Below are 22,960 nucleotides of genomic sequence, written 5' to 3'. Positions count from 1 at the left end.
ACACCCTGAGATGAAGCATGAGCCCCGGAAACATTAGCCGCTACACAGACAAGCTGCCAGAACATTGCACGCTCGGTAGACGGCCAGAATTTAATGAGACATTTTCTGCAGCTCCCAACATGCCACCGGCAAGGCATTATTTATTTGGTGCTAGGTATGGATAGGAATAAATTCACACCGGCTGCTGCTGTATGCGGGCTGGTGGGCTAATTGCAAAGACTTATTTTCTCCTTCCATTCGCCATCTTTTTTTTTTTATTTCAGCAATATAGCTCTACTGAGTCCTCAGTAATTCAGTAGTTGATTCAGTTTTCAAGGTGTACTTGTACTTAAAGTGGACCTGTATCCAAGGATTGAACTTCATCTCCATCAGTAGCGGATACCCCCTTCCCCATGATAAATCTTTACCTTTTCTCAAATAAATCATCAGGGGGGTCTGTATGGCTGATATTGTAGTGAAACCCCTCCCACACAGTGTGATGTCATGACCATGGTCCTGACAGTTTGCTGTCTGTGAATCTCATTGCTTTGTGGGAAATAATGGCTTTTTTTCCAACTGCCAAGCAACCAATATCTCCCTCTATGCATATGAATATCTATAAATAAAAGGCTATTGTGCTATTGCCTATTTTTTAGATCTGAGTTCAGGTCCACTTTAAAACATGTGCTTCTAAAACATTCTCTGCTGCTTCCAAAGTCTTCCTTTTAAAAATGTATAGAATAGGCTATTTCAGTCCATTTTGGAGCCCCTTTTGCATCCCCAAACATGTGAATGTGAGGATTATAACATACATGGACTAGTTTTGCAGGCACCAATAACAAATTGATAGCTTAACCACTTCGGGACCAGCACCCTCTGCCCCCTTAAGGACCAGAAGGAGCTGGTCCAGTAAACCGCCGCTTCCCGACGAATCGCCGCCAAAATACGCCGCTCCCGTTGCTCTGTCCCCGCCGCAGGCTGCTCTCTCTGCCGTTGCTAGGCAGGCAGAGCGCTGTGCGCCGGTCAGGAGCCACTTTTATTGGCTCCTGACCCTGTCACTCAATGTAAGCCAATGGGAACATCTCCTGCCCGGCTCACAGTGCTCTGCCGTCATAGAGGCGGCAGGGCAGCACATTGCAGCGGGGACAGAGCGGCAAAAGCGGCGGGGACGCGTGGTGAATGGGACGTAGAGTTTACGTCCGGTCAGAACCGCAGCGCCCCCTGTCCGCAGGTAGTCAAATGCAGAAACGATGTTGTTTCTCAAAATAAGTCTATAAAGGATAAACAATAACCAGAAACACCTATAAATCCCCTATGCTATGCTATTCAGGCCTCCTATGCTATCAGCAGTGCCCACTCAGGTGTTAAAATTGCCATCCAATACTTTCTTAATAAAATACCATAAAGCACAGTGAGCTGTGAATAGCTCTGGGTGTCCCCCTCCTGCAGGAGTCACCCCAGGAATCTGCCTGGTTTGTCTAGCAGTGCTGTCCAACTTCGCGGGTATGGAGGGCCATTTTTTTTCCAGACCACATGGTGGAGGGCCGGCAGACCTCCCCAAATATCCCCACCTCCCCAGGAAAAAAAAATCTAGCAGCAGTATCCCCACAAAATGCAATTAAGAGTGATAGCAGATTTTAACACAAGGTGCAACCAGACTGGCAGCAGATTCTCCACAAAATGCCGTCAGATTGGCCGCAGATTTCACCACAAAATGCCGTCAGATTGGCCGCAGATTTCACCACAAAATGCCGTCAGATTGGCCGCAGATTTCACCACAAAATGTCATCAGATTGGCCGCAGATTTCACCATAATCCTTTTCCCCCATGCTGCGGCTGCTGGAATGTAAAGATTTACCTCCGCTCCCCTCGTTCTCCCCCGTGCTGCCGCCTCTAACACACCTAAGATCGGTGGCAAGCAGGACATCCGAACCAGCCAGACCAGCGCATAGCAGCCGCACGGTGAATTTAAATACAGGAAGGGACATCATCGATCACGTCCAGCACTTAAAGTCCACCGTGCGGCTGCTATGCGCCGGTCTGGCTGGTTCCGATCTCCTGCTCGCCGCCGATCTGAGGTGTATTAGAGGCAGCAGCATGGGGGAGAACGAGGGGAGGGGAGGGTAGGGGAGGCAAGTTGGACAGCACTGGTCTATGCTTAAAAACAGCCCTTGAATCAAATCTCATGCTTTATAGGGATTGGGAAGGAGGAGGAGCAGTAAGCCAAATCCTTCATCTGCAGCCAATCAAACTTGTGAGGTATGTCTTTGCTGCGAGAGATAATTTCTTAGGGCCTTTTTTCCTCTGCATGCGCTTCCATCCAACTTTTGGAGCGCAAGCAGTTTTTTTTTTTTATAAGCGCAAAGACTTGGCTGAGACAATCGCAATCACATATTGTGCCATTTCCACTTCTACAATGCAGTAGAGAAGTCAGAGTGCACCGAGTCCTTCCTGTTAGCTCTTCATTGGTGTAATGCTGGTAATAATCACCTTTATACGTGCTACAAATGGTGGTAATCATTAACCCTTTCCATTCCTATGTCAGACTATGTCCCACATTGGCCTTTTCCAGTAGAGGGCCCAGGAAAAATGGCTGCTGCTAAGTGAAGCTGTTGCCAGATAACATCCAGCACAGCGTCAGGCTATTCTGATCAAAGTGTCAGACTAAGTCCGATACTTTGATTGCTGCCGTCCCATTCTCCCCCGTTGCACCACATAATGTAATTTTCACTTGGGTACATTTGGGCTTGCTGTATTAGTGCTATCTGGTAAGGCGTAGCGTCACCCTATGTGGATCTAAGTCCAACACTTTGATTCCCTCCAGCACCATGCTGTGCCCTGTGATAAGAAGATTCCATTGGCGCACGTGCAAGCGGTGGAGCTACAGCGCCTGTGCTAACACTGCCCCCTCCCCCTAAAGCCAGTTCGCCTCCCTGCTCTAGTGGCAGAAGACAGAGACCCAATGTTCACACCCCTTCCCTTGTTTCCCCTTGGTGCCCATCACAGCCTCAGGGCCCATCTCACAAGGATCATAAACAAGTGTGGCCATCATGATCTTCACACCCATAACAAGTGTAGCCACACAAATACCTGATCTATAGTAAAGTCCCCTGTATCGGTGAAAGGGAAGGGTAGTAGGTGGAACCCACACCCAGTTGAAGCTCGCAGAGGGCGTGTGCAATGCCTAGGTGGGCGGGGCTACATCCCGTAAAGGAGTGGAGCACTCCACGTCAGTGAAAGCCGACGGAGGATCTTTGAGTTGAGCAAGCACGCTGTCAGCCTTCAAAGACCAGTGAGTCTCCCCTCTGCTTTGGGTTGCAACCTGGTGAAGAGCTCCTTAGACGCCGCAGAAGTTTGTGGGGTAGGCTACAAGTATATGCAAGTCCTGCGCGATGCAGGTGAAGCTATATGCAGCAGCAGTATCCTATACTGAGTGAGATTTACTCACTGTGCCTACCGTGGACAGCTTGTTTTATCACGGTCATCCTGCAGACCACGTGCCTTTCTCTTTCCCCACCGGATTTGTGTGGTGGCGGTACCAGTGTGTGGGAGAGTGCCCTAGTATGAGTGGCTGTTTGGTGGTGTGTGAGGAGCGCTCCACTATATTTTAAATGGTTTTAATTGTCCTATTTCCATGACTAAAGATTCCCTTATATTGCAAATACCTACAGAGTGATGGCACTTTATGTAATTATATAGTACGGTAGTTGGACCCCCCCCCCCCCCCCAGCTCTGGGCTCCTCTGTGATCGCAGGCACTACTTCCCTCTAGTTACACCCCTGTGCTTGGAGGGTTCCAAGTGTTAATGTCGCTGTGTAGCCCGTAGCTCCTTATCCATGCTGCTGTTTGCACAGGTTGGCTTTGCGTCACGGTATCTGGACCCCGGCTCACTTTAGAACTTTCTGTTCCACCAGACTTTGGAAAAATGTGATCCGTAGAGATTTGGAGAGATCTTTTATGTGCGAGGCCTGCTTTCCATTTCCAGTCTGCAGCGCTTGTCAAATCCTTTATGTACCCATATACTTATGGCTGAAGACTTCATATTTCTTCAAACTAAATCCAAGTTTGTGTTCTATGGCTTGCTGGAAATATTTGCTCACCCACTATGACAGATGGGAGGGATTTTTTATTTGGCTAAGGCGACTATGTGCCACTACTGTGCAGGTACTGCTAGTACAAAATGGAGTCTGTTTGGTTCTTCCATCCATTAGCCTTTTCGCACAGGACCCTGACATCAGAGATTATTGGGTACGACTGTCCAGGGCTCTCAGCCGTGCTGCCAGTCTGTCTGTGTGTAAACAGAGTCTGTCTCCTGTGCAGGATCCTGTGTGACAAGTTGGGCTCTGTACTGTTTTCTCTGGATAGCATCAGTCCCGTGAAATAAAGCTGCTATGTAGTTTAGAGCAATGGTTCTCAGACTTCTTTCCACATAAACTTGCCAGGGGCCGAGGCACAGCCAGACGTCTGCAAAGGCCACATAGGCTGTGGCTTAAAGTGACACTGCAGTGAGAAAACATGCCCCTGGGTAATACTTACCTTGAGAGGGGGAAGCCACTGGATCATAAAGAGGCTTCCCCTGTCCTTAGCAGTGGGGATCCAGTGGGGATCCAGCACTGGCTCTCCCGAGAATCTCTTTGTTGGCGTTTGTGCAAGTGCATTAGCATCTCTCAGCTCAGGCTCCGACCAGAAATAGCCGGGCCCCAGTGGTGTAGCTAGAAATCATGTCGCCCCATAGCAAAACTTTCATGGGGGCCTCAGATGTAGGCACTCTTGAGCAATGCCACATGCCCCTACCCTATGGATAAGAGTTAATTGGGCAATTTAAATTCTCCTGTGATCGACACTGCATATAGTCCATGGGCACTTAGACAAAATCATAGGGTGGTGGAACACAAGAATGTTGGTGAATACATCAAGTACTCACCTGGGCCCCCTCTGCTCCAGGGCCCCATAGCAGTTGCTATGACTATTGCTACACCCTTGCCGAGCCCAATCGGGTCCGCTCTACTGTGCAGGTGAGAGCCGCCTGTGCAGTAGAGCGGACCCAATCGGTCTCGGCTATTTCTGCCAGAGCCTAATCAGACAGCCGCTAGTGCACCTGTGTAGGCCACTGTAATACAACTTGCATTGTACCGTCTTTCCCCTAAAATAAAACAACCCCCGAAAATAAGACATGTCTTATATTTCAATCAAGTTTGAAATATCAGACATCCTCCGAATATAAGGCCTAGTTGGGCCGCGCAATGTGTCCCCCTCCCCTTTGCTCCCTCCCTCTGCAGAGTCGCGAGCGGAGCATTACCGTTACAGCAGAAGAAACTCACCGGCTTCCGATGTGCCCGCGTTAACGTCTTTCCTCAGCAGCGTCCAGCTTCCTCTCCCTGACAATGGCGGCTCTAGTCATGTGACGCACGCACGTCCGTGTCACATGACATGAGCCGCCGTTGTCAAACAGAGGAACCGGTCGCTGTTGAAGAGAGAAGTTATTGATGCTACGTCGGAAGTCGGTGAGTATCCTCTGCTGTAATGCTCCAATCGCCATTCTGCAGAGGGAGGGAGGGAAGAAAGGGCTTTACTGGGCTGGGGCTGCCATTCTGTAGCCGAGGGGACCTGTTCCAGGGCAGCACATCAGGGAGAGAGGGAGAGAAGAGCTTTACTGTGCTGGGGGCTGCCACTGGGGAACAAAAAGTAAGCTCTCCCCGAAAATAAGACCTAGCATGTTATTTGGGGCTGAAATTAATATAAGACAGTGTCATATTTTCGGGGAAACACGGTAGTTGTTTTAATCAGTACTTGTCATGAGCCTGAACGGAGAAACTGAGATTGATTGCAGTTTGCAGCAACACAGACACTGAGACAGGAATATACTATGCAGGAAGGTTTATTTACAATTGTGCATACAGTATTATGCAATTTCAATGCAGCAGCATGCATAACAACTATGTACAGCAATCAGAGAATATGGTGGCAACTATATACAAGAACGCAACCACCACATGCATACACACCATACAACCAAAGCAAGGTGCAAAACCCCCAAAACCCTATCTATCTAACTAAATATATACAGGATATATATACACAGGACAAATATATACAATATATACACCAATCGCAGTACAAGAAGGCAGGCACAAAATCACAGTCAGAACAAAGCATAAGTCGGCAACAATCGAGCAATCACGGTACAAAAGGAGCAGGCAGTAAACGAGGTCAGACAGAATCAAGGTTCAGTAACAGGATAACAGATACAGAATACAGAATACAGAATACAGAATACCAGAGAACCAGGGTTGTCCAGATACTCCAGCTAGCGAGCACAAAGTTCTGGCAAAGGTTGCTCCTTGCAGGGCTCTTAAATAAGGAGGACACACCTGCAGCATGATCGACAAGCAAAGTCCATAGAGAGCAACCCTTGCAGTGGCAGAGCTGTCTCCAGCCAGCATAGAGCCACCCAGTGGTGGAACAAGGAAAGTTCAGGTCCTGCAAAGTCTCTAGAGCCATCTGCTGGTGGAATAAAGGAAGTTCAGAGTTCAACACGATGCTGCCACCAGCAGGCAGGAAGTGGCATGACCATATTCCTAACAGTACTAGAGTTTGAGTTTGTTGTCAGTGTTTGAATGCAGAGGGGTAATGATTTTATTTATTTTTAAAGAAGATCTATGACCCATATCAACTGACTTAAAATAAACATATTACCTGGTTTCTAATGTTCTTTGTACTTCATCCTTCTTATTTTTGCCGCTCCCCACTGCTGTATTTTAGTAATAATAATAATCTTTTTTGTATAGTCTTCCTGACCCAAGATGGCCGCGACTCTGGAACTACTTCCGGGTCATAGCGGCGGTCACGCGCATAATGTACCCGCATAACAGTTTATGTCCCAATAGTTACTGCGCTACCTTACAACATCTTGCCCATGGTGGCTATCCGTGGAAGCTCTCTCTCTAAGCTTTCAGCACTACGACACACAGGAACGAGTCAGGTGCTGAAGGAGCGCGCATAGAGGGAGAAACCTTGTGTAAAGACATGCAAGGGCTGGCAGTGGGCAGAAAAGGGGAGGATGGGCATGTAAATCACTGCCTCTTCTTCCTGCCAAATGATCAGACTTCTAAGACAAAAAATTACCGGGCACCGTAGGAGGAGGAACAGTGGATACAGCACAAGGAGCAGTGCGGGAATGGGTATGAAGAAGAAGGGACATACGCATTAAAGGACAACTATTGCAAAAAAGTGTAAAATTTAAAATACATGTAAACATATACAAATAAGAAGTACGTTTCTTCCACAGTAAAATGAGCCATAAATTACTTTTCTCCTATGTTGCTGTCACTTACAGTCGGCAGTAGAAATCTGACAGAACCAACCGGTTTTGGACTAATCCATCTCCTCAAGTGGGAATCTCTGCATGGCCTTTATTCTTTACAAAGACACTCTCTGAAAATGATTTATACAAAAATGCTAGCCAGCCTCTCTGCTCACCGTACAGTTGGATGGAGCAACTGCTCACCTCCCTGCTCACAAAATATGCTATCCAGCCTCTCTGTTCACCGTACAGTTGGATGGAGCAACTGCTATTCACTAAGTGCTTTTGAAAATAAATAAAACCCTGAGAATCCCCCATGAGGCGATGAGCTGGTCCAAAACCTGTCGGTAATGTTAGATTTCTAATACCTACTGCAAGTGACAGCAACAGAGGAGAAAAGTAATTTATCGCACATTTTTCTCTGGAAGAAATGTACTTCTTATTTGTATTTGATTATTTGTACTTTAAATTTTACGATTTCTGCGATAGAGGTCCTTTAAGTAATTTTGTCATTCTGGAGAAAAGCTAAAGAACTCCTTTAATATAAAGTGGATAGTGCAGCAGTGGCATACATCTGAAACTGAATAAAACTGCTTGCAATCCTAAGACCTGTACACCTCACACCATACAATACGGGTGTGAATGCCTATCCCTGTATTCCAGATGTTCCTAAACTCGAAACTAGTTTTCCACCTCCATACTAAATAAAAAATAACCGCACAGCAAGCCATTTTACCGGCTTCCGCAAGTATTCCTACACATATGCACTTTTGTTTCAGGACAATACTTTAATCTGTTCCAAAACACACCGTTTTACGGTCATATCAAAGATAACAATAGAGCACCAGAACTCATGTGCAAAAGGTTTAAGCCTAAAACCACAACTTAAAACAGGAATACTTGAATTAAGGACGAGGCTGGGGAGAGCGCGGTGGTGAGGACTCTCTTGCCAATTTAAAGAAAACCAAGTCCAAAGAATGTTCGCTCGCTTGGGACAAAGAACTTTTAACTGCCTCCCCCAGCCAAAGCATAAAACAAAGGAATAAAGGATTATGATGTAGGGGAGAACAAAGAATCTGTGTGGGCTGCCTCTTAATTCGTGGATTTTTGTTGTGTGTGTCCTACAAATCTAAAAGTCAACTTATTGGATGGTGGAAAATTACATTACAAATCAAAATTACCAGTAAACTTACACAACGTCAAGCCGTCATAAAATGTAGACATGCTGTCTGCTGAAAATATTAAATAAAGAATCCTTAAAAAGAAAACGTTGACAAGTGGAGACAAGATATAACATTAAAGATGAAACGCAACTATAAAATGTGCTCACCTATGAAAATTGCAGAAATTCTCATTAACCTCCTTAGCGGTATGCCTGACACTGTGTCGGGCATACCGCTCTGTGGCCCCAGGAGTCCCCCATAAATAAATCATTGTCCCTAATGGCTGTAAATCATCTAGCTAGCACTAGACTAGCTAGTGCAAATGTCGGGCACCCCCCGATCCCCGTGATCCCCCTGTTTATACGTTACCCCCCCCCCTGGATCCAGCGATTGCGCAGCCTCCCGGCACAGCTCCGGTCTCTCTATGGGGAGGATCGGGTTTGCACATGACGTCATCTGCGATCCTCCCCATAGAGAAGACCTGAGCTGTCCCGGGAGGATGCGCCGATCGTTGGAACCAGGCTGGGTAATGTATAAACAGGGGGAGCGGCGGGGATCGCGGGGGGCGGGAGACTTCTGCTAGCTAGCCTAGTGCTATCTAGAGGATTTACAGTCATTAGGGACAATTAGTTTAAAATCTGGCTATAAGTAACAAAACCTCCTGAGCGGCGTAACGCTCAGGAGGTTAAAGAGCCACTATTGCAAAAATCATAAAATGTAAAATTCATGTGAAAACATAAAAATAAGAAGTACATTTCTTCCAGAGTAAAATGAGCCTTAAATGACCTTTCTCCTATGTTGCTGTCACTTACAGTAGGTAACAAAAATCTGTCAGAACCGACAAGGTTTTGGACTAGCCTATGTCCACATGGAGGGTTCACAGGGGTTTCTTTATTTTGTAAAGCTCCTAGTGATTGTCAGTTGCTCCATCCAACTGCCAAAAACATGTGCAGTGAGCAGGGAGGCTGGTCAGCATCTTTAAATCGATCCTTTTCAGGGAGTGTCTTTCTAAAGAATAAAGGCCATGTTGAGAATCCCCCATGAAGAGATGGACTAGCCCAAAACCTGTCAGTTCTGTCAGGTTTCTACTACCTACTGTAAGTGACAGCAACATAGGAGAAAATTAATTTATAGCTCGTTTTACTCTGGAAGAAACGTACTTCTTGTATTTTAAATTTTGCAATTTTTCGTGATAGTGGTCCTTTAAGTTTCCAAAGAGCACTACCGTACAGACACAATTATTTACACCCTAGTATTAGGAGAGTACATACAGTATGTTCCGGTTGCGTGTAATTTGGGCACAGGGAGAAACCAAAAGATCGCTCTCCCTGCACTAGGTAATCTCAGGGAATATAACAAATGTATTGCCCTACTGATCACCTAATGTTTTCCTTCTATTGCCGGCACTAAAAATACAGTAATTTCAGGATGCTGGATATCCCATTAAAGAGAACCCGAGGTGGGGTTCTGACAATGCAATCCACGTACAGAGGCTGGGTCTGCCTATACTGCCCAGCCTCTGTTGCTATTTCAATCCCCCCTAAGTTCCCCCTGCGCTCTGCAATCCCCCATAAATCACAGTCGCGCTTTGCGGGCTATGTTTACACCTGTACTGTCACTCTGCGTGCTCCCCCCGCCTCCTGCATAGCTCCGGTCCCGCCCACGTCCCTTCCCTCCAGTCGGTGGGGAGGGAAGGGATGTGAGCGAGGACCAGAGCTATGCAGGAGGCGGGGGGGGGGGGGAGCGGCAGACTGACAGTACAGAGATAAACACAGCCCGCTGTGACACGCTGCGTGTCAGCAGCACGGCTGTGATTTATGGGGGATAGCAGAGCGCAGGGGGGGGGGGGGGGGCTTAGGGGGATTGAAACAGCAACAGAGGCTTTACAGTATAGGCAGACCCAGCCTCTGTATGTGGATTGCATTGTCAGAACTCCACCTCGAGTTCTCTTTAAGAGAATGTTGAAAGCCAAAGGGTAACTTCTCCTCTATGCTCCGCTCCCCACCCTGCGATGGGGGAAGGGGGGGGGGGGGTAGGAGACAGAAGAGAAGGGGAGTAAACCGCCTCTCCACCATCAGGCACCTGTAGTGCCAGGGCAGTTTCTAGCCTTTTTGTCACCCAACGCTAGAAGTTCATAGTTGTTCATAATTGTTCATAGGGGACAGAAGGAGGTAAAAGGGCACAGAGGGAGGCACAAAGGGAGAAAGAAGGAGGCACAAGGGGATAGAGACACACATAGGGGGCAGAGGTGGCATGGGAGATTAAAGGAGGCACAAGGGGGAAGAAGGAGGCAAAGGGGGAAGAAGGAGGCACAACCACCCGCAGGGGCCTTGGCTTCATTCTGGATTTGTGGCTTCATTTGGGGGCAAGAATTAATCAGGGTCATGGCGCCTACCAGGACCAATGGCACTCCAGGCAATGGCCCTTGCTAAAAACGTCCCTGCTCAGTGCCTTCATGGATAATTTTAAATAAAAATCACATTGAGCTGAGAAAGGCGTTTGTAATGTACACATCTATTGCTGAATGTAACATTCTACAGACAAAAAGAACAAGTAGAGCATATATTTTGCAAAAGGCACATGGCACATTGTAAAGCACAGTGCGCCTGTTAGGAAAGCAAACTACAGAGATGCTTAAAAAATCCAGAGATGATTTGTGCTCATGACAAATGTGGGACACAAAGCTTTTAGGAGATGGCATGATACCAGACTGTATAATGGCCCTTTGTGATGGGGAACAATGCTTTATTATATGGAAAGTCAGAAGGTCAGAGTGCGTCCTCACTTGCTCTGAAGAGGAATCTAAGCTTAGCGCCCTCTGCTATGTTTGGCTGCTCTGCATGAAGCATTGATGTAATGTGATAAGTGAAGCAAGGGATGGCAGCTTCTGTGTCTCCCGGAGTCTCTTTCCAGAAGGAATAGCAAATGTTGTAGAGCTGAAATGAGGAGAGAGGGGGTATGTCCAGTGGTCAGAAATGAGGGGTGCGGGGTCCGCACAAGGCAAGAGCAGGGGGCCCGTCTATCAGTAGAGATCAGTGTTGCCAACTCATCCCTTTAATTACTGACTCATATGAATTATACAGGTTTTGTGGCTAGGTAGATGCAGTTAAGGCACTGATTATGTGCAAATAGCCCCAGAACCTGTATAACTTAGATGTGTCAGTAATTAAAGGGATGAGTTGGCAACACTGCTAGAGATACTCATCCCCAAAAGCTGGACAGGCTGCATATGCACCAGAAAACCCAGACTCTAAAGGCCTGTACCCACTATGCGATTTTCACCGCAATTTTTGCAACAACCAGCAATTTTTTTAATAGGAAGGCATCGATTTCCTCAATCTGGCCACGTGGGTACAGGTGCGTGTTCACACAAACAGCTTTTGTTAACCACTTCAGCCCTCAGTCGTTTTCACTTTATGCATCCGAGCAATGTTCACCTCCCATTCATTAGCCTATAACTTTATCACTACTTATCACAATGAACTGATCTGTATCTTGTTTTTTCCGCCACCAATTAGGCTTTCTTTGGGGGGGGGGGGGGGGGTACATTTTGCTAAGAGCCACTTTACTGTAAATGCATATTAACAGGGATAATAAGAAACAAATTGAAAAAATTCATTATTTCTGAGTTTTCGGCCATTATAGTTTTAAAATAATACATGCCTCCATAATTAAAACCCACATATTGTATTTGCCCATTTGTCCTGGTTATTACACCGTTTAAATTATGTCCCTATCACAATGTATGGCGACAATATTTTATTTGGATATAAAAGTGCATTTTTTCCGTTTTGCATCCATCACTATTTACAAGCTTATAACTAAAAGATATTGTAAAGATCAAATATTTCAAAAAATTTTTTGATATTTCAAAAGTTTAGACCCTTAGGTAAATATTTGTGTATTTTTTTATTGTAATGTTTTTTTGCTTTGTTTTTTTAAACATTTTATGTGGGTATTATTGGGAGGGTGGGATGTAAATAGTAATTTTTTTATGTAAATATATGTGTATTTTATTTTTTTTTTACATTTATATGTAGTTTTACTTTTTGGCCACAAGATGGCAGCCATGAGTTTGTTTACATGACGTCACTAAGCGTAACATGTACGCTTAGAGGGACGTAGAGGGATGCAAGAGGCAGAAAAACCGAGGCTTCCGAGAGAAGCAGTCACTTTTTCTGCAGGGGAGAGGAGTCAATCATCGGGCACCATGTCCCGATGGATTAATTCCTGGTCTAACGATCCGCGGCCGGGAGCACGCGTGCGATCGGTCTCGGGAGCGCACATGGCCTCCAGGACGTAGCTTCTACGTCCAGGAGGCTTAAATGGTTAAAGGGACTGTAGTGAGAATAATGTAATTAATAAAATTGCTTATTTTTACAATATTACTTCAAAGTCAATGGGAATCGATTTAAAAAAAATACAGCCAGTTACTTACCTAAGAAGAGGAAAGGCTCTTTGTCCTATAGAGCCTTCCCTCTCCTCTCCCGATGCCCTCCGTTAAGCTCTGGCTCACCAGTTTGAATACCCCGCTGTGGAGGCGTTTGGAAGTCTTCGGGAGCCGACTCCTGCTGAAGACAGGCGGCTCCATACTGCATAAGTGCGAGTGTGGGCACAGTATGCCAGAGCTAAAATCTATGAACGATTAACCCTTTTTATCTCTTTCCTGCTCTCAGAAGCCATTTTCTGCTAGGAAAGTGTTTTATAGTTGTAATTTCTTATCAGTGATGCTCACACTGTAGTCTGACCCAGTCCTGACTCAGAAAGGAACTGCCACTTACATACCTGATGTTTATCTCTTTCAGGCAGAGAAAGAAAAAAAGGAACACATCATAGTTATTAGTGTGCTTGGCACTGTACATACACATGTCTATCCAGAGTTCTCCCCAGGCTCTTTTAGTCGGGTGCTCCACTCTGCTAGTTTTGGTGAGCACCCGGCTGTCATCGGCTCACCTCCTCCTATGCTGTAAGCAGAGTTGTGTAGAGAAGGGCCAGCCCTGCATTCTCTCATCTCTCCCCACCCGGCTACTTTCTCATGCCACCCGGCTACTTTTTCATGCCACCCGGCTGGAAAAAAATTCTGGGGAGAACACTGCTATCTCATCATGTCACCTGTCACCTCGGGTATCCTTTAGTCACAGGCTGCAGCTTTAGTTGAGGCAGGTGACCTTTGCAGGGATGTTTGTATACTTTATACACAGATACTTTTAGCTCTTTGTTTCATCCATCCTAGCAAGGTGTACTTGGAAGATAATTAGACATTTGTAGTTGGTATTACACATACGTATGTACGTGTTGCTGGTGAGTTGGGCACAGGAAGAGCCGAATGACACCTCTCCCTGCTGCGGCAAAACTCCCCGGCGGCATTAAATACTATTTCCCCTATGAGTTGTCGCAACTCGGAGGGAGATGTCATTCGGGGTCTGGCAACAACTAGTCCAGAAACTGCTTTGGGTATTACGGACAATCAATAAGTGCTCCTCATTTGAGCACGTTTTTATGTCGTACTCAGGGGCAAACCCAGGATTTTCAAGAGGGGGGGATTCCTGAAAGGTCTCCCTCAGCTACGCACAATACAGTATAATAATATGGTAAAACATCATGTTGGGCACACATAATGCAATTTCCCACCCAACTGTCAGGATGTTACAATTATTTCCTAAATGTCCAACCTGCTCCCAATTGACAACGAGATAGATCAGGAGAAGTTTGGATACAGATAATGAGGACAGCCGACATTGCTAATGAAGAGGAAAGTGAAGCATTCACACAGCAGGACACAGGGCTGTGCTCATAACTGACTCTGTGCTCTGTTAAGTTCCCCAGAGCCTCTCCATGCTCTGTCCACACGCTGCTGCTACATCCAAAGTCAACTGTAGCAGGGAAAGTAAGGGGGCGGAACATAGTGCAGGCAGCTGGTACTTATGCAATTTTCTAGCTGTATTTTGTAATTTTTCTCTTTCTGCTAATTAAAAAAAAAACTCAAGTAGGAGATGCCAATAATTACATAAAAAATATTAAAAAAACAGTTTAAAAATGGATAAAGAATGGTGACTTACCTCCTCCAAGAACGAGAAGCGATTTTTTGCGAAAAACAAGTTTATAAGACACGCGATGATGTATTTTGCAAGAGTAGCCCACCTCCTCAGATCAAAGTAAAAGTGGCTGTGGGATAAAAACACTCCATTTAACCAACACTCTAAATAGTGATAACAACAGTGACAATAAAAGACATATACATATGACATATCACACAAAATAACATATGACATAAATCTAATAACCTGTAATTAGGTATCTGCTGGTGATCTATGATCACATATAACCTTATATGCAAACAAAGTATGAGAATATTAAAGAGACTCCGTAACAAAAATTACATCCTGTTTTTTATCATCCTACAAGTTCCAAAAGCTATTCTAATGTGTTCTGGCTAACTGCAGCACGTTCTACTATCACCATCTCTGTAATAAATCAACTTATCTCTCTCTTGCCAGACTTGTCAGCCTGTGTCTGGAAGGCTGCCAAGTTCTTCAGTGTTGTGGTTCTGTGATGCATCTCCCCCCTCCAGCCCCCTCTCTGCACACTGCCTGTGTATAATGATCTCTTGAGATACAAAAGGAAGGCTGTATACAGCCTGCTTATGTATGGATGTATTTTCTATGTGTGGACATACTGTACATCAACCTACTTCCTGTTTTGGTGGCCATTTTGTTTGTTTATAAACAAACTTTTTAAAACTGTTTTTAACCACTTTTAATGCGTCGAGGAGCGGCGAAATTGTGTCAGAGGGTAATAGGAGATATCCCCTAACGCACTGGTATGTTTACTTTTGTGTGATTTTAACAATACAGATTCTCTTTAAGTAATAACAAAAACATAATAAAAAAATGCATTTTTGATCAAGGAAAATAATTAAAATAAAAAAATTGCTATGAATATCCTCCGTGATTTATGCTGCAAATATGAATCACAGGACAGGCATAAAAGTGCACATCTGTATAAACCATGATGGGAACAAACAGTATAGCTGAACCCAGGGCTGGTTTAAAGGGCCCTGGAGCAAACTTGAAGCGGATCAGAGTTGAAAACCTAACTATAGCAAGTAACTTGTCTATATATCTTATCTAAAGTTTAGATGGTTTACACAGCATATCTAGCTGCAAACAGCTTCAACAGTATATGATTATTTCTTCCTGTGATACAATGAGAGCAGCCATATTCTGCTTGTCACCAACGTACCGTTCACGGAATGTAAACCGAGACAGCTGGTGCTGATCGTTTCAGCGCTGGCCCAGCATGCCTGATTTGTCAGCCCACAGTTTCAGCCGGCACCACACGGATTAGTAAAAAAAAAAAGGTAATTTGGCCGCCGGCAATAGCCAGTATCTGAATTATGTGTCCACCGAGTTGCTACAACACAGAGGGGGAATAATAATCAGCGCGGGCCTGGAGGTTATGCAGAAGCAGGGTGAGACATTTTTCTGCTTCACCCTGCGCTGAAATGGCCCGCGCTTTATAATGAATGGGCTCAATGTAAACACGTTCACACATCGTTGTTGCACGTCTGTTGCATATGACGTGTCATATAAGAATTGCTATAATGACTGCCATGTGTTTGTGTTTCGTTGGCCAAATATGGCAAAGGGTCCAATCTGTCCCCTGAGGAGGGTTGTATTGGACAACTTCATTCCTCTGCCAACCATCCAAGAGGAATGGTATTAAATGGTGAAAACCATCCAAGAGGAACCTGAGGAGGAAACTGAGCTGCCATTTACCAACCAGCAGGAACATCTACCCCTACATCATATACCTACTCCATATACATCATATACGTTTCGAGGAACTTTAACCTGTCCAAAACATCTAGGAGGTACTTAAAGGATACCCGAGGTGACATGATGAGATAGACATGTGTATGTATCGATTATCGGCTTACGGAGGCGGGGAGGGAAGGGACGCAGGCGGGGAGCCGCGCTATAGAGGAGGTGGGGGAGCGGCGCTGAGCGGCATCCTAAAGGTAAACCGCCAGCTAGCGACAATCTGTGTGGGGCACTTTTTATATTGGGGACAGCAGAGCACTGGGGGAGCCTGGGGGCTCACTATAAGGACACAGAGGCTGGTGGTAGTACGCAGAATGTGCCTCTGTGTCCTAATATTGATGTAAGAAACCCACCTCAGGTTTTCTTTAAGCTTGTACCAATTGTTACACTGACACATAAACCTGTGCTGGATGTTCAGGTTCAGGACCAACTCCTAGAAAAGAACCAAGAGCCAAAAGCAGAGCCCCAGCCCAGCAGACAGTCTAGCAACACCAGTGAGCAGAAATCTGAACGAGTGGGCAGATATTGCCAGTTTCTGGGTCACATCAGGAAGCTTCTTGGCAGATTGTGTTCATGCGCCACATCTCAAAGCAGGACTGTTCCTGCTTTGAGATGTGGTGCATGAACACATGGTGGTGCATGAAGTTCCACTGGCTTCAGATCCTGCAGGAGGAAGCCACAAACCAAGCCCCAGTGCCACATTGAAGTGTTTTACCTTCCATCACTATCTAGGAAAAGGAGGTTTGGGGCAGGTGGTGCTGGTGTCACACCCAGCCAGCAACAAGAACATGGCCTTGAAATTTGGTGCAAACATACCCAGCCAGTGTCCCCATCATGGAAAGCCAAGTTCTGAAAATGGTTGGAAGCTTCTTCACTCATGCCTTTGATGCATTCCAGGCAGAGAACCACATCTTCTATCTCATGGAGTATTTCAGTGGTGGAACCCTGATATTACTACAAAAATGCAGCTTTCTACAAGAAGATGGTACCAGATTTATTGCTGCAGAGATGCTTTGTGGTCTGCAGTTTCTACACATCAAGGGAATTGTACATACAGACCTCAAGCCAGGCAACATTCTTATGACAAATAATGGCCATCTAAAGATCAATGATTTTGGTCTGTCTGTTACGGGCATGTTTGGATCTTGTACCGTCAGTAGTATAATTAGGACTCCCCATTGCAGGGCCCCTGAGAAGTACCACTGCATGACGGACTATTTCTCCTATGGAGTTACAGTCTTTCAGGCGCTCTTCAGCCGTTATCCATTCCTATACACAAGAGAAGAGCAGAGTTTACAAGAGGTACCCATTCTGACACCCAGGACTTCCTAGAACAGCTACCCTGTAAAAACCAACATGAGCGGCTCTGCATGGTGTGCAAACTGCTTGACCACCCATCCTTCACCGAGATCAACCGGGAAGAAATGGAGCCCGGAGAATCAGTCTCTCCAGGTGTACTGCAGCATCAGCCACAAAGTGAACCAAACATCAACATGAAGGGCCTTGTGACCCACTCACATTCCTGGTACCGCATCCCACCAAGGCAGCCAGAGCCGTTCAATGAGTTCTCTTTTGTTAGTGACAAATGGAGGGAAATACAAACTCAAAATACATAGAAGAATAACTACTTAATTTCTAAAATTGTAAACCTGTTCTGACATCATCATCACCATCATTATACATGGTCTCTACAAAAAGGAAAATAGCTGCTATATAACAAAGAATAATTGTGATGAAAAAAAAAAAAACTTTGGGGTTGATTCATCAAACTGCACTGCTATGCTGTGGTAGTTGCTTTAATGGACGTGATTGGCCCAGTAGGCTGCCTGTCACTTGACAGCGCGTAGCATGCGCTGAGCTCGTGCTCCTGTCATCAAAGAAGAACTTCAGCCTGAGCAAACATACTGTCAATAAGTTACGTTAGTTATGTTAATTAAAATAGATAGGTAATATAATCTCTTACCCACCCTGTTTTAAAAGAACAGGCAAATGTTTGATTTCATGAGGGCAGCCATCTTTTTGGTTGAAAGGAGGTGACAGGGAGCATGAGACACAGTTCCAACTGTCCTGTGTGCTGATAACCCCTCCGAGTTGCTAGGCAACGTGAACAACAAAATAGGAAATCCCATCATGCTTTGCACAGCATCGGGGAAATAAAGCCCTGGCAGTTTTCTTTGATGGGTGGAGCTTAGCTAAAAATGCAGCTAAAAATGATGCTTTGGTAAGAAAAACAAAGTTCTGATGCTGTGAAACTGTTAAAGAAACCAAGCCTTTTCAGTGGTGCTGAGTAGATTTTTAGTCTGGAGGTTATGCTGTAAGCAATTTCCACCAAACAAAAAGCACAGGGTTTTATATGAACGAATTCTCTATTTATTCTTCAATCAATAACGTCTTCACAGTTGCAGACTGTACGTATGGACATCAATGCAGGATTCCAAATCACATAAAAGACTGTCTGACACGTGTTTTACGGCCTAAAAGCCGCTTCCTCAAAGGCACACTGTATACAAACATCAGTTGTGGATCATATGAAACATGTAACCGCAATCTGTGCTCGAAATAGAGTAATTGTTCAGCGTCGGTTCCATGCGTGGTGTGTGCGTCCATGGACTGAAAAGAGCTTTAGCAGTGCAGCTTGATGAATCACCCCCTTTGAGAGCAACTGAAGTGAACTTTTTGCGAACTTCTTACAAGAAGACCGTAAATTTTGATCGGGATTTGTGACAATCATAAAAGCCTCAATAGACCCTAAAGCCCCTGGAAGAGACTTTTGGGACAGCAGCTTATGACTATTCTGAAACCGGACATCTTGTGGCTTCAGATGACAACATCTACAGTGTTGCTCATAATTACTCATACCCCTGGCAAATTTTGACATAAAGTTACTTTTATTCAACCAGCAAGTAATTTTTTGACAGGAAATGACATAGGTGTCTCCCAAAAGATAAGAAGATGTACAAGAGGCATTATTGTGGGAAAAAAAAAAACATTTCTCAGCTTTAATTTACATTTGAGCAAAAAATGTCCAATCCAAAATTATTCATACCCTTCTGAATAATCAATACGTCAGAAAGTGAAAAAAAAGACGCTACACAAAAGCGCTTTTCTAAGTGGAAATTGCTCTGAAAGCGATTAGAAAAGCGCTTTCAAATTTGCTCATTAAATCGCTCAGCGCTTGCGATAGCACTGGCGATTTATAATTTGAACAAGGCCATAATGATTGTGCAGTTTGCTTGTAAAATACTATCTTATGTGAACACTTTTCACATTTCAGTGTAACAGCCAATCAATAAACAGAAATAGCAGAGAAGCTCTCCAAATGTATTTTTAGGCATTTTAGTCATTTAATTCTGTTTGATTTATGATGGAAACCTGCTTCGGCTTTTTAAATCCGCCTTTCTTATCGGTTTATTTTATGTATGGTTCTCTTTTCACCTGTATTTCATTTTCATACTTTTTCAATGTCTTTTTTTTTTTTTTTTGCACAAAACAGATGCAGATTTCATTTTCCAGGACAAGCTGTAACCAATAATGTATAACAAGCTCTCACCAAGGATAACACTGCTCGGTAATACTCAGGACAGCTGACGACCACATGGTACACAAATGTTTAAAGCGGACCTGAACTTAGAATGTCCTCTCTGCTCTAAAAGATAAGCAACAGCATAACAACCTTTATACAAGAAAACCTTGCTTTGTTGCAGTTGATGCAAATCCTAAAACAAATCTCCAGTGTTTCTACTTCCTACTTTCATAGAAGCAGACATATTGTTAACATCCTGTGCTTTAAAATGAGCTTATCTGCCATCTCTGGCATGTCAGTCATGTGACACAGGGGAGAGATCAAATTACAACCTGTGATTAGACACAAATGAGGGGGGATTAAACAGGCAAAACTCTCTAAATACATATAGGGTGCATTTCTCTATGTATTCCTTCTGTCCTGTGCAAGAGTTCAGGTCGACGTTAAAGGGCAACTGTAACAAGGAATATGGAAGCTGCTATATTTACAGTGGTGTGAAAAACTATTTCCCCCCTTCCTGATTTCTTATTCTTTTGCATGTTTGTCACACTTAAATGTTTCTGCTCATCAAAAACCGTTAACTATTAGTCAAAGATAACCTAATTGAACACAAAATGCAGTTTTAAATGATGGTTTTTATTATTTAGTGAGAAAAAAAAACCTCCAAATCTACATGGCCCTGTGTGAAAAAGTGATTGGCCCCCCTTGTTAAAAAAATAACTTAAAGGTGGTTTATTACACCTGAGTTCAATTCCTGTAGTCACCCCCAGGCCTGATTACTGCCACACCTGTTTCAATCAAGAAATCACTTAAATAGGAGATATCTGACACAGAGAAGTAGACCAAAAGCACCTCAAAAGCTAAACATCATGCCAAGATCCAAAGAAATTCAGGAACAAATGAGAACAAAAGTACTGTAATTGAAATCTATCAGTCTGGTAAAGGTTATAAAGCCATTTCTAAAGCTTTGGGACTCCAGCGAACCACTGTGAGAGCCATTATCCACAAATGGCAAAAACATGGAACAGTGATGAACCTTCCCAGGAGTGGCCGGCCGACCAAAATTACCCCAAGAGCGCAGAGAAAACTCATCCGAGAGGCCACAAAAGACCCCAGGACAACATCTAAAGAACTGCAGGCCTCACTTGCCTCAATTAAGGTCAGTGTTCACGACTCCATCATAAGAAAGAGACTGGGCAAAAACGGCCTGCATGGAAGATATCCAAGGCGCAAACCACTTTTCAGCAAAAAGAACATTAAGGCTCGTCTCAATTTTGCTAAAAAAACATCTCAATGATTGCCAAGACTTTTGGCAAAATACCTTGTGGACCGACGAGACAAAAGTTGAACTTTTTGGAAGGTGCGTGTCCCGTTACATCTGGCGTAGAAGTAACACAGCATTTCAGCAAAACAACATCATACCAACAGTAAAATATGGTGGTGGTAGTGTGATGGTCTGGGGTTGTTTTGCTGCTTCAGGACCTGGAAGGCATGCTGTGATAGATGGAACCATGAATTCTACTGTCTACCAAAAAATCCTGAAGGAGAATGTCCGGCCATCTGTTTGTCAACTCAAGCTGAAGCGATCTTGGGTGCTGCAGCAGGACAATGACCTAAAACACACCAGCAAATTCACCTCTGAATGGCTGAAGAAAAACAAAATGAAGACTTTGGAGAGGCCTAGTCAAAGTCCTGACCTGAATCCTATTGAGATGTTATGGCATGACCTTAAAAAGGCGGTTCATGCTAGAAAACCCTCAAATAAAGCTGAATTACAACAATTCTGCAAAGATGAGTGGGCCAAAATTCCTCCAGAGCGCTGTAAAAGACTCATTGCAAGTTATCGCAAGCGCTTGATTGCAGTTATTGCTGCTAAGGGTGGCCCAACCAGTTATTAGGTTCAGGGGGCAATTTCTTTTTCACACAGGGCCATATAGGTTTTGAGGTTTTTTTCTCAATAAATAATAAAAAACATCATTTAAAACTGCATTTTGTGTTCAATTATGTTATCTTTGACTAATAGTTAACGTTTTTTGATGAGAAGAAACATTTAAGTGTGACAAACATGCAAAAGAATAAGAAATCAGGAAGGGGGCAAATAGTTTTTCACACCACTGTATTTCCTTTCAAACAACACCAGTTGCCTGGCTATCCTGCGGATCCTCTGCCTCCAATACTTTTAGCCATAGACCCTGAACAAGCATGCAGCAGATCAGGCATTTCAGACATTATTGTCAGAACTGACAAGATTAGCTGCATGCTTGTTTCAGGGGATTATTTAGACACTAATGCAGCCAAATAGATCAGCAGGGCTGCCAGGCAACTGGCATTGTTTAAAAGGAAATAAATATGACAGCCTTCATATCCCTCTAGTTACAGTTGTCCTTTAACTGCAGTGTATAATAATCGCACATACTCCCCTTTCCATGCAATATAAAATACCTTTTATGATGCTCCTTTAGTAAACTGATGAGGATACCATGTTCCCATAATCCTCCAGTCACTGAGCACCCACTGTTACTATACTCCAAATGCTTTTTAGCATCCATTGCAGTTTGATGCCCAGTAGTACAGAGGAAGATTTCCAAAAAGGTTGAAAATATAAGTAAATACATTGCAAAGTGAGAGGTTAAGAAATAGAGATCAAGAAAAGATTGATATTCACTAAATAATTTGTATTGTTTGATCGACAATCAGACTGCAGGTCATCATCTTTACTACTGGAAGACATGAAAAAAACAGCACCAATTGCCATTATTTATAACCACGCCCCCCAACAATGCAAAAGGCTAAAAGGTTTTTATTCTGTACATGAACACATGCACAGAGGAAGATACTGTTTGCTTGGAAGTTGGAGTCGTTATTTCCCACAATGCATCAAGGCTCCCACAGTGTGATGTCAGTAACCAGGTCCTGACATCACACGGTGGGAGGGGTTTCACCACAATATCAGCCTCGCAGACCCCACTGATGATCTGTTCGAGAAAAGGCAAAGACTTGCCATGGGAAAGGGAGATTCAGCTACTGTTTGGGATGAAGTTCGGGCCTTGGTAAAAGTTCTTCTTTAAAGAGGCTCTGTGGGGAGATGTTGAAAATAAAAACAGACACTTACCTGGGGCTTCTATCAGCCCCCTGTAGCAGTAATGTCCCACGCCGTCCTCCTCCGATC

At 44.4% G+C, this 22,960-nt stretch overlaps 1 long non-coding RNA gene across 6 annotated transcripts in view; it reads right to left on the bottom strand.

Moving 5' to 3' along the window:
• Positions 1-22,960, bottom strand: part of LOC137547222 (uncharacterized) — a 562,452-nt gene that overhangs the window by 505,934 nt on the left and 33,558 nt on the right. For all 6 annotated transcript variants that reach the window (XR_011026531.1, XR_011026529.1, XR_011026530.1 and 3 more), the window contains exon 3: positions 14,505-14,610. This is a non-coding gene — a long non-coding RNA (uncharacterized lncRNA). The remainder of the gene's footprint in view (positions 1-14,504; positions 14,611-22,960) is intronic.

This window comes from Hyperolius riggenbachi, chromosome 2 (genome assembly GCF_040937935.1).
Source record: "Hyperolius riggenbachi isolate aHypRig1 chromosome 2, aHypRig1.pri, whole genome shotgun sequence".
Classification (NCBI taxonomy): domain Eukaryota; kingdom Metazoa; phylum Chordata; class Amphibia; order Anura; family Hyperoliidae; genus Hyperolius; species Hyperolius riggenbachi.
Note: the sequence above shows the minus strand (reverse complement) of the source record. Positions and strands in the feature narration are given on the sequence as shown.